Raw genomic sequence first — 15,974 nt, forward strand, 5'->3', positions numbered from 1 at the left:
TTAATGTAATCTTTCATATTTTATCTGTGCTACGACTTCATCAGTTACAATATCTGGGATATGTATTTTAATAATAGGCCAACGTAAACAGTCCATTCTGTATAATTCCAGAGGATCTCATCTCACTGTTTGTACTAGATGTGTCATAGTATGTGCTTAATACATTTGTTATGTTAAATATTCACACCAAACTTGCAGGCTGTGTTTATACCCTTCTGGGGGAAATGATTGTGCATCATATTCCTGTTATAATCATATATAATGATGTGTTTTACTTGCATGAGCATATAGTTTTAAGACAGACACAGGTGGCAGACAGGGCTTGAGTCTCAAGGATAAGAAAGTGAATGTGTGAAGCGAGGTCAAATAATGCCTTGAGTGAAAACAAAACATGTGCATCAACCTGTGTTGTCTACGGAAGAACCATAATCAACTGAGCGGAGACTGCTTTTCCTTCGTCATATCTGTTTTAAGTTTCCATTACTTGCTTTTTGCATTTCAGTATATAAGATGTTAATGTTTTAGAAGTTCCCATATATTTGCAGCTAAATGCAGTACACATTTTACACCTGTTGACTGTGCAACATAGTACAATATCATTTCAAATGTTTTGCAGCTTGTGAAAAATGTACCTGTAGGCCTATTGTTTTGTTTGTTTGAATAGGTTGAAATACTTTTATTTGGAAATGCAACAACAACAATTCTAAATGAAATTCTGGCTGTTCATGGTTATTGCTATTATGTAGCGAGAATCAGTAGTCTATTACTGCTTGGAGTGTAGTCAGTGTCACGTCTGCTTTTAAACCCTGTGTGTGTTTTAGTGGATTCTGTATTTATTCTAATGGAAACTGACATAATTGATTGCAAAATTAAGCCTTCTTTCTCTCCTGTTTTATTGGCTTTATGGAAACACTGCATACACTGTAGAAATGCAGTATTAGTTATTTTGTATGTTTTAACAAAGAAGCACAAATTGGGGGAAAAGTAGCAAAACTGTCTACAAAACAGCCCCATGGTGGACAAATTACATATTTTTTGTTTATTTTGTAAAATATTTGTTTGATTTGATAGTTTCCCCAACTAAATGCATGATAGATGCTCAGCCTAAAACACCTTAGTTATTTGCTTCTTTATTTTTAATTTCTTCTTAATGACGACATATAGTTACAAGATATAATTGAATCCAACTTAGAACACGGACACACACACACACACACACACACACACACACACACACACACAAGGAGTACAACATTTAGCCAAGTGGAGCAGACAGCAGTGGTCCATAATGTGAGAGTGAGCGTTACATAAGAGCGTTGCATCTAAAAATAGAACTGCAGCAATGGTAAACATGAGTCTAAACTGTTGGCTCCAAGCTTTCAAAGGAACCTGAATGAAATTAAGATTAAAGGGGCCGTCTTGGACATGTATTGACCAGCTGCTGATCATGAGAGCCTGCAGGCCAGTACAGCAGGTCTGGTGTCCAGTGTGAGCGAAGTGGATGCAGAGGGAGAGCTACATAACTGTTGCATTCATAAATGATCCACTGAGAAGTTGACTTGTGACTATGATAAAACATACAATAGTAGTATGTTGATATGCATTAACAGTATATGGACATGTATTAATTACCATCCATGCTAAAACCTGGCAAATAATTCCTTGAGTGAAAACATGTTTAGCCTTTAATTCAGCACCACTTGTTAACGGACAGCTCCTTCTGATGATGTCATTGTTTTCATGTTATTACAGAGAATGGACCTCGTCGATGAAGTGATATAGAATATAGAGAGATTTGCAATTTCTATATTTATAAAAAATCTGGGTGTTAGTGAACAAAACACACACACACACACACACATACAAGACAAACATCAAATGCAGGATTAGAGCAGTTTGCGTGAAAATGCTTTTTAAACTCACAACATTTTACACAACACACACTTTATTCTGTAACTTTTTCACAGCTCAAATTCAACACACCCATAAGAATAAAACACATCCCATAATTGTCACTGTATTTTTTTTATTTCCATGTCTTATTTTAGAGCAAAGCATCACAGACTACACACACAAAATCAATGAGCACTCGTGATTTAAGATTTTGATCTGCTTTTATTTGAAAGTTGCTGTGTGAGGGGTTAAAAGTTATTTTTGATTTTGAAACATACAGCAATCTCGTAAAATAAACACACACACACACCGGTAGCAACGTATCAGATCAATTGTAAATCCATTCAAATTCTGAGCTAATGGGGTGAATTGACCGTGTCCGTAGACATTATGACACATTTGAACAAAATAAAGGGAGAGAGATATGACATAATAAGAAAAAATCTAAATCCTATTAAATTAATTTGAACAAATAAGAGACAATAGGCATAAATAAAGAGAGTGAATAAACACACACACACACACACACACACACATACATGTACACAACTGAAGACCGAAACAAGGACGCACATTGTCTCCATGCACGTGACTTGCTCTCTGTGTCTTGTTTCTCTTCGTAATCTGTCAAGCAAATCAATTACGTACAGGAGCACATGGGGAGATGAGATCACTGACATATTATAAAAAGCTTCTGGAGCCTTGACATTAATGTGTATCTGAGTTATTCCCCCAGTTCAAGATGGTACAATATTTCCTCAACTCATGGAATATAAGAAAAATTTGTTCTATATATCTGTTTGAATATTTAATCAGTTTTGAGTGTGCAACAGTTGTATGTGTTTGAACGCTACCAACAGTAGGATCAACTGGTTAATATTATGAAGATGAATGATGTATTCAAATCACTTTTAAGATTACAACAACTGAATAATATAGATCGAACCATATACTGTAGGCTGCTGTAAGGGTTATATGGTTGTTCATGAAGACAAATGAACAACCATATAACCATATTTCTGTGTAAGTCAGAAACTACAAACACACACACACACACACACACAAATAAACACATCTACAAAAATAACACCAAGACATTGACGCACTTTTACTCCATAAACACGACTTCTCTCCCTGCACTGCCTTTCAAAAACAGATTTAAATGCACCCGCTGTCACGACCAAACAGTGATTGTCTCACAAATGAAAATGCAAAAAAAAATTTGGAAGTCCAAAATGCATTCTGAGTTAAAGGAACACAGACAAATGTCTACAATGACAGATATGTGATTGTGATGTTTAATTTCTCTATAATAGGAATTGTAATAGCTAAAACATACTTTTGACCACGTTATTGTCACCATTCATACACCTCACAAAACTGTAGAGAACTACAGAAACAGACTGCTGCTCGGTTGACCAGTGGGCGCATATTCTGACTTACATGTAATAGTTATTAATTTTTCTTAAAGCAGGTGAGCCGATAAAATAAATACACCATCACTCCCCCCAAATCAGGAGCCAACTACTTTATAGACTGCTTGCGTGAAACTAAAGTCGGTTCACTAGCTTGCTAGAGTGTGTGAGACCCCTGGACACAAAGGTTGAGCCTCCCTTAAGCCAAAGCCCCTGTATGAGCTGACTCTGATTCAAATATTACCCAGTGCACATTAAAAAGAGTCAGACATGCATGGCACATTGTCAAAGAAGCACATTTGTAAAACCAGAGGAAAGGCTTAAACATTCACTTTGAGGGGGTTAGAAGAAAGTGAAATTTATTTCCTATATGTTCAGCTACCAATGTATCTTTACACTGTACAATAATCAGAGGACTTTCCAGCTGTTTGGAGAGTTTGGCCAAACTGTGGATTGAGGCTGTTCTATCATGGCTGACTCAACCCATCCCCTGTACTTTGAGTTTTTTTTTGCTGCCATCAGGGCGCAGATACAAGCTGCCACTTTGCCGAACAAATAATGTATGCCTGCTGCTACCAGACTTGTCAATGAGCACGTGAAATTGTGATCTGTTTTTGGTTCTTTTTGTCTTATTTGTAATGTGTTTGCTGTTTCTCTTTTACTGCTGTCTGTGCACCAAATGAGATAATAAAGATACGTTGAACTTTGAACCTTGTGTGGTTGTAGTGCTGAACAAGAACAGGGACAGAGGAAACTCCTGACATGGCTACTATCGTGATTTGGGCTCATTGTTTGTTGCAATACTAGGTGGACACCCTTTTTATTGCAGATAATACTAAGCAAGCCTTATATTGCCTAACCTTTTTTTTTAAGACGGAAAGTTAGAGTGGAGTAGATACAATTATTTTCCACTCTTGTAATATGTATCAATGATAACAATAGTGTGAAGACGAAGGACACAAAGAAACAAATATGTGAGCGTTGACACACAATATGTTAAATAAATGCAGTTAACAAAAGCTGTTGCTGATTAGGATTAAAAATTCAAATATTTCTTAACTTCCCTTTTACACTTTTTCTCACTCACTCCGTGGATTCCACCTGGTGACCTCGCTGTGGTTCAGTCACTGCTCCCGTCTCCCAGCGGAGTGTGTGTGTGTGTGTGTGTGTGTGTGTGTGTGTGTGTGTGTGTGTGTGTGTGTGTGTGTGTGTGTGTGTGTGTGTAGATAAACCTGTAAGTTCAAAAGACAGAAAAGAGAGGAAAAAAAGTAGAAAACAATATGAGAAAGCAGAAGAAAAAAACACATTTATCATAGCACAGTCTATACATTGTTACACAGTGAGAGCAGCAACAGAAGACAACACTCCAATCATTCACAACATCCATGTATTGCTTGCTGCGGATCTAAGGGATACAAGTTAGAAAGCAAATGCAGGAAAAGGTGCATTTGAATACAGCACCATTTTTAAACTGCTCGTGCATTTGCGGTTTATCCAGTGGTGAATTGATCTCTTGTATCATGTTCTATTGAATACCCATGCACAAGACTAAAAATCAAGGAATCCCATGTCATGGAATTGAAATACCAACCTTTAAAAGATGAGAATGTAGTCAATTAATACGAGGTGACACAATGTTTAAATACAAAAATAGAACAGATCTTTAATGTTTGCAAACATGAGCCAAGACAACAATCAAGCAATGGGATTGTGTGAAATGACCACCGATAGGCAGTCAGACAGAGAAGTTATAGCAAAATCTAATTACGCACGAACCTCATCCTACGTAAATAGCTTTCAGGGTTGGAATAGTGAGACATAACAACCTTCACCATAAGGTCAGGTCAGAACTTTTGTTGATTAACTTCCGTTTATTTAGAGTCAAGATGGCATTAGTCTTATATAAACACATAATTATTATGACTGTAATAAAGAATTCCACAACACCCACATTCTAAGTAGCAGATTTAAGTAACTTTAAAAATGATTGAATCTGTGATATTGTTCGGGAATTGCTTACAGCAACTATGTCCATATAGATTTATAAAATCAAATCCTCACAGCTGTTCCACTTTCTTCTCCCTGATGCCTCCCTTTCCAACATTCAATCTACGTCGCAGATGTTCAGTCAGCAGAAATATAAGAATAAAAAAAGGGTTTAATATACACCGGCATAAACAACTAAATTTGATTGCAGTGGGAAGATCGTATACTAAATACAGGAATATATGTTATGTATATATACATCAGGTCAGAAGACATTGCACGTTAAGGGTAAAAATGTATTTATGATGGTGATGTGCCTCTGAAGCTGAATAATAAATGAATAAAAAAAAATACCTTTGTAGATACCGTAATAGTGCGTACATTTCTATAGTGCTGTGAGAAAACAATCCTTCCCATCAGTTCCTTTTTTCAAACGTGTTTATTCATAGCACAATGGAAGCAAATATTGTTTATAATTAGGCACACCAGTGCTGTTGTGTGTGAGGTTGGGGATGGTGTCGTGGGTTCAGCGGAGCAAGAAGACAACACTCCTTATTGTTGTGTTCTCCTGGTTGAACTGTAGCCTCGCTCACTTCCATCATGTGCTAAAGCTGGAAGAGCCCAGTGATATGATATATTTGAAGTCAGTTTAAATGTTTAACATGGTGCTGTCACAATTGGCTGAGCTCACTGTCTCCTGTGTGTGTGTGTGTGTGTGTGTGTGTGTGTGTGTGTGTGTGTGTGTGTGTGTGTGTGTGTGTGTGTGTGTGTGTGTGTGTGTGTGTGTGTGTGTGTGTGTGTGTGTGTGTGTGTGTGTGCGTGTGTGTGTGTTTTAGAAAAACACAAGTAAGTCACACGTGTGCACTTTGTGAATCCAGCAGAGCTCGTGGTATGTTAACAGCAGAAGCAGTGAGCACTTCTCAATCCCAACAACAACATGAACGACGTTCGCATCCTCCACAAATGCTTTTTGGGGTAAGGGCTTCCCAGATTCGTGTACGCACAGCAAGCCCAGACCGCAAAAAGATTCGTGACGGACAACTCCTATAAATACGACTCCCAAATCCACATCATCCACTCCGGTCCACGACTGTTCGGGGGTCTTCATCCCTCAAATGGTTTTTCAGATTTAAAAAAAAACAACACAAAAAAAAAACCTTATGCATGAGGGTGTTTGTGTAGGCTATAGCAAACAGACGGCTAGGTTATATTTGTTTTGTATCCTCCTTTCAAAGATGTACCTACCACCAAATCAACAAAAAAACGCTGTATTTGCCATTGCTTTGCAGCAACACGCAACCTTGTTATTAAAAAGAGCGGCGGTGGTGAGGAGAGGCGGCATCTCGTCGCCGTTACAGACTTTAACGCGCAGAGGAGGGGATTTGCCCCGATTTCATTGGACGTTACCAACTCAGTCGTCTACCAATAGCAATGCAACGAGGAAGAGCACCTAAGCAGGAGGCCAGAGCACCTGACAGTTAAAAAAAAAAAAAAAAAACATTCCCTGTGGACACTTGCGCGACATCTAACCAAACACGAACCAACAATACAGTGATCTCAGGGGTTTATACTCCAGATAACATTGTGATCTCATTTGTGCTTTCCTATTTGTGGACACAAAGAAAAAAAAAAAAAGGAAAAAACACCAGTTGAAAACGATTAGTGCCTCCAGTTTCATTAACAGCAAAGTTTTCCCTGATTTGCAAAGGGTTAATTTGGCTCCAAAAGGCTCAAGCTGCCGAAAGCAGAGGGGGCCCCACCCTCGCTCCATTCTCATTGGCCGGTCCAGCCCTTCATTCGTGGACGCATCTTCTTCTCTTCTCCCAGCCGGTCACGATTCCCCCCATCTGTCTCGAGCGCACCGGAGCCAGACGCCACTGACGCAGCAGCACGCGCCTTACTCACTTTTTAGCAGTCACGACTCCGGGACTCGGGGAGGTGGAAAAAAAATAAAAATATCTGAAAATCTTGAAAAAAAAAATCTAATTGTAATATAAAGGCATTGCTACGTCTGAGCTGCACGATTGGACTTCTCGCCCCATCGGATTCTGAAGAAATTCATCGAAATCTAAGGCGACAACTGAGCTTTTTAAAAAAATTAAAGAAGAAAAGGCAGCAATGGCATTTCAAGCCCAATCATGTGAAATCTGGTGAATGTAACTTATCAGCAAAATGCCCACGGTGGTTTTGTAGGGACGCTCCGTGGAAAAAAGGAATAAGCCCCCCCCCCCCTCCCGAGTGTTAAAGCACTTCAGCACCACAGCCAGTGGACAGCTCCCCTCTCACTCTGAACCCATCACCAAGTCAAAGAAGAGAAGAAAAAAAAACGAACCTGGCTTTTATTGTTACATCATGAATGAAAAAATTATAGGATACAAATTATGATATCAACTACAGTGAACTGACAGAACACACATTAGGACACATCCACCCTTTTTAATCACAACCGAGGGTGATTCCCAATTGTAGCTGCAGAACACACACCGGTCTGATATAATGGAGCAGAACATAGCGGAAATCCACACAAAACACTCATGGCATCGCGTTTTATCACGTACATATCTCGTCCCGATCAAACCATCTCCTGGCTTCAACTAGGCTATACTACACCTGCCGTACGTTTTGCAGTGGTTGCCTTTGAATAAAAAAAAGCATGCATGAATAGCAAAGCCTTAAGAAAAGAAAAAATACATTAAACAGGTGCAGTTAAGAGAAAAAGGCTTACACAACTCACCGGTATAGCAGCGGAGACTCCTTTAAAAAGTGCCATTACAACAAAAAAATTAACAAATATAAAAAAAGGCTATTTCTTTCCCCAAAAAATAACGCTCTTGCTTTTCGCTTCTTCCCACTGTGCACACACTGTACACTTGAATGGTGTGCCTTTTATAGGAGTGATGCCCCCTATCTATTTCTGGATCACGATCCAACCCCGTTTCTATTTTTAGCTCGCGCGTGATGAAAAAAGAAAAGCTCGCAGAGGTTCCTTGGAGGAATTTCGAGCGTGCAGCGTTTGAGAAACCGGCGGCGTGCTCCCGCCTCTCCATCCCTCCCTCCCTTCCTCCTTTCCATGCACTGTGAATGCGCGTGCACGGTATAGCGTCTCCCTAATAATGATGCCTTGGAAAAAAGACGAAAAAAAATTGAACGCCCAGAAATAAACGGAATCGTGGAAGTTGTTCAGAATTTCGCCTTTTACTAATTCATGATTTGCTGCTGACAGCACAGCACAGTCGCCAAAGCCAACCACCACCGTTACGCGCGCGCACAGCAGACGCCCCCACCCGATAAAATTAGAATATTGTGACTAAAAATAATCACACAACATGTAGGCCTGTAATTCTGAAGCTCACTGGGCACATACTATTGTTTTACGCTGTTTCGCCCCTAAAAATAAATGGAAGAATAAAATAGACTTGCTTATTCCCGGGGGCTGCGTCAGTCACTCAATATTGACGTCAGGTGGAGAATCTCCCATTTTGAAGATGGAAGCCTCCGATGGTTATACTCAAGCACTGACTCAAGCTCCAATGAAAGGTCCGTTGACCATCCACTATAGTAGAGGATAGGATGTAGTAGTTAAACCTCTCTATCATGTCTTTAGGAGCAAAGGAGGAGCCTAGGCTACTACTCAAATACAATGGTGAGCAAAGTCATCATGAGACAAAGCAAACGTAAGGTAGAGGCCTGTATTCATTTAGAGGCGTTTTCTTTACAAATTGGCACCTGTGAAGAGGGATTAAAATAAATGACTCCAGGTTTGGGTTTTACCCTCCAGCAGCAGACCCACATGTGGCACACACACACACACACACACACACACACACACACACACACACACACACACACACAGAAGGTGGAAGGGCTTGTTCAAGGCTGCCGCGGTCTCAGTCCTGCAGACTCCCCCCTGCACAGGGCAGAATGCTGAAACGCGTAGTAACGGAGCGCCGCTTGGCCGAGCGATGATGCTATTTTTAACTCCCATACTCAACATGCCTGGCGCTGCGGGTTTCTCTTTGCTCTGGGTAACAGCAGCCCACCACTGTATATACGGGAGAGGCAAAACATAAACACAGGACAGAGAGGGGAAGAGATGAGGTTTCCCAGAACGAAAAATATATTACTGCAGCCATACGTTGAAGAAAAGTATCCTCGTCAGATTATGACACGCTTATTTTTTTCTAAGAATGAGACTGTCAGCTGCAACCTGTAGGATTCCAATGGCATTGCCTTTGCAAAAGATTACATGTTTCCTCCTACTTCACCGGTGGAATTATGAAGGTGTGTTGAACTCTGAGATCCTATGTAGTATACATTTAGAAATCGGTTCATCCTAGCCTGAAAAAAGGCAGAAAGAGTGTTTTAGGGTCTCACTGTCTGACCATTCATTTTCCCATGTCTGACATCACACATGGGAAAATATAGGGTAAGGATTAAAAGGACAGTTGGGCCAAGGGAAGACTGAGGGAAGAAAAACCTAATTCATTAAATTATAATGGCGATTTTATGATAGAACACCGGTTCCGTATGGGTGAAGTATTCCTTTAAGTTTGCATGTTTGCATTAACAATCACTGCATGATGACAAGAACCATCAGGTATTTATGCATTATATCCAAACAAAAACTTTATTGTTTTTTTTTCTTAACACATATTTCTATTATTGAGACTAAATGAGCAACATTTCTTTTTCAGGAAATAGCAACCAATTTACCATTTGTTTATTATAGACAGCATGTTGAGCATTAAAGGTCGGTCCATATAATGTCCTACATTTATGTTTGTTAATTTTAAAGAAACATTTGTGTTTAAAGATACTGACATGAAACACCTTCTTTTTTCTGACCACCATGTTATTCCATTTGAAAGTATCCTTGGTGACACAGTGTTCACAGATGATAGCAGGCATGTTTGTTTTTCTAAAAGTCATCCCTTGATTGTGTAAGGTTGTTACCTAGAAAGGCGTGTGGCGCTGTCTTACCGCAATTTGTATGGTATGCCCCTTATGAGCCAACGTAGTTTAAAGGCCTACTTCACCGGTTGGAATATGAAGGTGTATTGAACTCGGAGATCCTATGAAGTATAAATGTGCAAAAAAAATTGAAATCGGATCATCCTAGCCTGAGAAAAGGCAGAAAGAGTGTTTTACGGTCTCACTGTCTAACCCTACATTTCTCTTTCTGTGATGTCACAGAAAGAGAAATCTTTCTGCCTTTTCTCAGGCTAGGATGATCCGATTAATTTTTTTTTTGCACATTTATACTTCATAGGATCTCCGAGTTCAATACACCTTCATATTCCAACTGGTGAAGTAGGCCTTTAAGCTTGTTGCGTGTGCGGGCGCCATCTTGTTTCATTGTTTACTGTATCCTGAATACAAGGTGAGCGGTGTTCACATGTCTTGCACAATCTTGCTAATATCTATGTTTAAACCACCCATCCGGTCGTTTTTTTTAGTTCATATGATACATAAAATGTTTATTTACCTGTTGATTGTTATCTGGGATGTGTGACATGGCATTTTATAGGAGTATTTTGTTAAATAATGTTGGCTAGCATGGCGATCATTGACTTACACTGTAAAACAGTGTTGTGAGGATGTGGACTGCTTAATTGAGTATTTTCATACTTTTCTTTTATTTGCACAAGAATATTTGTTTTACTAAAGAGGATATTTATTTAATTATATAGTTTATGGTTTATTTTTACTGTAACAAGAGTATTTTATTTGTCAGTTTATTTGAGCAGTTGAAAAGAGTATTTTTTAACTCTTGTTTCATTGTTTACTGTATCCTGAATACAAGGCCTGATAAAAGGACGGCTTATGAAGATTGCCACTGTTGGGGAATAAATTGCCAGTCGCTTCCACAATCAAGAACTTCTTTGTCCTGTGGTCCTTCTCTACCCATCACACCAATTAAACACAACGCAGAGTCCCAGGGTTTATAGAGAGGCAGCGGGACATTTGGGTTACAATTGCACAAAATGTTTTGATGCAGTCAACCTTTAACCTTTCCAAAGCCCCAATTGTTATGGATGTGGCTTGCATCGCAGATAAGTTTGTACCCCAGAGACGCGTGTCTTCTGTATATACGTTTGGTATCCACACACAGCTTTTAAGAGGTGATGTTTCGTTTGAGTATTTTCCAAGAATTATGCCACTGGACAAGGAGTTGAGACCATCAAACTGAAAGTGACTTGAATGATTTGTTCTGAGAAGATGAAGTTGTTGACATAGGTATCTTTGCAGCTCTCGCACAATTTGATGACAGATGGTTTACAGCACATGTGTCAAACTCATGGCATCTGGCCCGCGAATCAATTCGGCTGATTTGAATAAATTCTGAAAAAAAAAATATATAGCTATAGGGGAGAACGGGGGAATCTGAGGCATCGGGTAATGTGAGCCACCCCCTGTATCTAGGCAACGGAAAATATTTTTGGTCATGTGAGATATATGTTTTCAAGCCCCTCTCATTTCCCCATGGCCCTGAAAGAGAGGACCTCATGGTGCAGTGGTAAGCATGTTTTTTTCACCAAAATAGGTATTTTGCATGTAAAAGTAAATTTTCTTGCTGTCAACTTAATCAACTGTTGTGCCAAAGCAAATGTATTCACGTAGAAAAACTTTTATCATACGTGTTTATGAACTACCAACATATAAAAACCATGTGATGATATTAGCTAAAGATTAGCCTGAAATGCTAAGAGAGGTAGTTTTATCTCAAATTGTGGTGGTGGGAGAAAGTGAGCCAAATACTGTGAGGGAAAGTGAGGCACTGTCTCACATTCCCCCACCATGAGGAACAAGTTAAGTTTAGTCTTACACGTATTTTAATGTAATATTACATAACATATGTTTTATTTTAATGTCATACACATCGTAGAAAAGCCATCATGCCAAGGAAATACACCAGGAATACGACCTGGGGCAACCACACGGAAAGAGCACCTTCTCATCTTTCCCTGTAACCTTCAAGGCTGGAATGTAGAGTAGGCCTAGTTGTAGAGTATGACAGGCTGATGTTATAATCCAGTTGGGTCTTCTCCTGTGTTCTGAGTCCCAGGCTGTTCTCGCTGGTTCTGATTTTCCTATGATTTGACCTCCAGAAACAAGCTGGCTCTAAGGGTCATGTGTTCTGACCCCCAGACTGTGTTCTAATCTAACTAGTTCTATCTTTCATTTGAATCTTATTAAAACCTTTTGAATTATAATACGTTGTATTTGATTTTGTTCAGAGTTACTTTCAAGGGTTGAGAAAATTTGCTTTGCTTAATTGACCAAACCCCATCATTATTTTACTAGTCTGACATTAGTTCTGGAATGTGTGGCTAGCTTTCAGGATACTAACTGTTACAATATGTGTTGTTATGGTAGTTTCAGAGTGGAAAAAGTAAGTGGATCAGTTTACCCCCAGCTGGTTCACTATACCCCCTTGTCTGTCTCAGTTTAGCCCACAGCTGGGGTAAAGTGAGCCACAGACAACTTTTTTTAAAACAATCATATTTTCACTGCCCTTTGTCTTGAAAAAATGCTGCTAATGCCCATTTCTAGGAAACATCCTGAATTAATGGGAAATGTGTACATTTGAGTGATAAATCATTTTAGCTCGCTTAGAGGGGAGCAAATGTAAAAAGTGGCTCAGATTACCCCGTTCTCCCCTATATATTTTTTATTTTTATTTTTTTTCATTCTTCATGGAGCCTGTGCCATATCTGCACGTTGCATACGCTCCCAACTGTTAGGAAACTTACGTGGCTTACAGCTAGGAATGTCTGCTGAAAATTCCACAGCTCAGGATTTCAAGCCATGAAATGATGAACTTGCATCTAAGAAGAGCTGTCAGTTTTCTGAGGGCTGTAAATAGGCCAATCTATGTGGCTAAATAGCATGATAATATTGATGATTGATTGTGTCAAGTGTCTAAGGATTGATGCCAAAATTATCTGGTTTCTAACTTTTGCTTTAAGTTACAATATAGCCAACTAGCTAACGTTAGCTAGCTGCTGATAGCCCACCCCTTTCGTTTCCAATGGTGGCTTGGCATTTCATTTCCAATGTAAAGTGTCATAAATAGCTAACACTGGTGCTGCGTCATGAATCAAAAAAAAAAACGTGATGTGTTTTGAATGTGCAGAAAGTTTTGAAAAATCCAGGAGAATAAATATTGTGGCTCAATCCAGAATGCCTGAGAGCCTTACTGCATTATAGTCCTTTATAATTGTTTCACCAGGAACCTGAATGTTGTCTTTTCCTTTACAAAAATTAAGACATTTCCACCATAAATTGATGCCGAAAAGGCATAGATCAGTGGATAAAAATCCACCAGAATGCAGAAAATTAAGTATTTGACATTCAAAGATTTTGGGGGGAGCACCCCATACCCCCCACCTATAATTTGTCCCCGAAAATGTTGAAGCGAAAACTAGCCATTGTACGCGGTTTATATACTTACTTAGATATGTTCTTTTTATTTTTCGATTAAAAAGAAGGTATGTCAGTATGTCAGTATTTGTGAAAATGAGTTTGACACCCCTGGTTTACAGGCAAGGAACTGACAAGATGGTTGTAAAAACTACCACTATTCAAACACCAATTGATGGAAACTGCTTCTTCTTTTTTTTAAGAAAGTGTGTTTATCCCTTCAGTAGAACTCCAGAAACTTCAACATTAAGGTGAATTGAGACTGTTCTGTAAGTTCATGGTCGCAATGTACCCTTCTAACAATTTGTCTATAGGTTATTACTTTGGTATTAACTAACAACATCAGAGGCACAGCAGCGGTGTGCTTTGGAGAGTGTGCTGGAAGGACTTGGGAGCTGTCCATGGTACTAACCTACAGCAGGGAGACAAGACAGGCCTTTGGTTTTAATGGGACTCAAAACTATTGGCCCCACACGGCCAATACATTCTTATTAAATTGTACTGGAAATAAACAGTGAGAAAATCCCTTGTGGGAAAAAAGTGGATACAGGTTAAAAAACAGTCCAGTTTAATTCTGCTGTAGCAACTGAGAAGTCAATCTCTTAACCCCAAAAGTAAACACAATGCATGCAATTGCTTGTAAGCCTACACCATGAATGAGAGACAGCCTCATTCAAATAAACTGACATTCCTCCCCCCCCCCCCCCCCTTGCGTGTTCTGCATCCACTCTGGGCCTCTGCGTCTTTAAAAGCATTCAGCTCCTTTCATGTAGCAAATTCATGATTATTATGTAATATCTTGCAGCAACAGCCATCAGTGTTATTATATTCAGCCGTAGTGAGCCAAATATATCCACACACTGTGAAGTGCAGCAGTGGCAAATTTGAAAACAAAACAAAAAGGCATCAAAGCAACACACTGTATTTAAAAACTGTATAAAAAAAATAAAATAGCGGCTCTATATTATTATCAATATTTGTGTTACCGGTATCACGTCCATCAACAATAGTGAACAACTGTTAGTTAAAATGAATGAAGAAAAGGCTTTGTTTGTCAAGATGAAAATGTTCATTTAACCGATATTAAACATTGATGAGCATTCTCTAGTTCTAACTTCTATATATAGAAACATGTATCTGTATGTAGGTGTATGTAAGTTCATGTCTTGCTAATGCAATAATACAATTAGCTGCCTCAGCTGCAGCAGACTTAACAAGGGCCCCCAGTGAGTATACTATCACTCTGAAAACACTCAATGGGTACAGAGCATAACACACACACACACACACACCCATTCAATGCAGTGTGGATGTGCTGTGCCAACTAACTCACATGCCCATTACATAACAGGGCTCCTACTCCCAGGCCTAACGCTCCTGACAAATCCATGCACGCTTTGCTGCACACAAGCTATTTATACACTGCACCCAAGACAGGCTTGGTCAAAAATAACACTCCAGTCAATTATTCATTGAGAAACATTCCAAAACAGAGCGGGGGAGTGAGTTCATCTCCACAGGAATAGACCAACAATAAATAATGGCCATTAGCAATGCAGCAGCCCCCGTTTGTCCTCCGTGGCAACACATGTGAAGCAGGAGGGTGGGCAATGTGCAGCTGCAAATTTGTCCTCTTATGTGTTGTTGTGGCTTGTATTTATAGGAATCTCTGCGTACAATTCAGCTCCTCTGCCGCAACCATCTTGTTCCTTTACAGGGTTCTATAAATAGCAGCCTCTGTGCTTGAGCCATTTTTAGTTCTCGCAAATGAAAGGGGGGGGGGCAGCGAAGGGGGGGAAAAAGTGCTGTTTCACAAGAATACTATGTGGAGGCGCTTCTTCATTGTGTTCTTTGTGAATGGACATACTGTTCCATCTCTGTTCTGAGACGCTCCTCGATGCATCTGCACATTCAGATAAGATGCTTTGAACTGCTGGGTGTCTGTTGATGTCTCCCATATCACTGCAGGGTTGTGTTTGCCAAACTATACACACTTCCTCATTATTATTTATTTGCTTCTGATTGCAATTACAGATAAACTCCTCTCGCCATACACATCATGAAATTACCAATTACAAAATGTAGTGCAAATTTTTTTTATTTTTCATACATGTTTGCATATACAGTTGACTTTTGGCAAAGTATAGGTGGTTAAACTTTTGAATTGTTTAGTATTTTATTTTCTTGATAAAAGTAATATGTCCCTTTATAGTATCACTGTTTAAATCATGACTGCACCACAGATGTGTTAATGTA

The sequence above is a fragment of the Ammodytes marinus genome (assembly GCF_949987685.1).
Source record: "Ammodytes marinus genome assembly, chromosome: 1".
NCBI classification, from domain to species: Eukaryota; Metazoa; Chordata; class Actinopteri; order Uranoscopiformes; family Ammodytidae; genus Ammodytes; species Ammodytes marinus.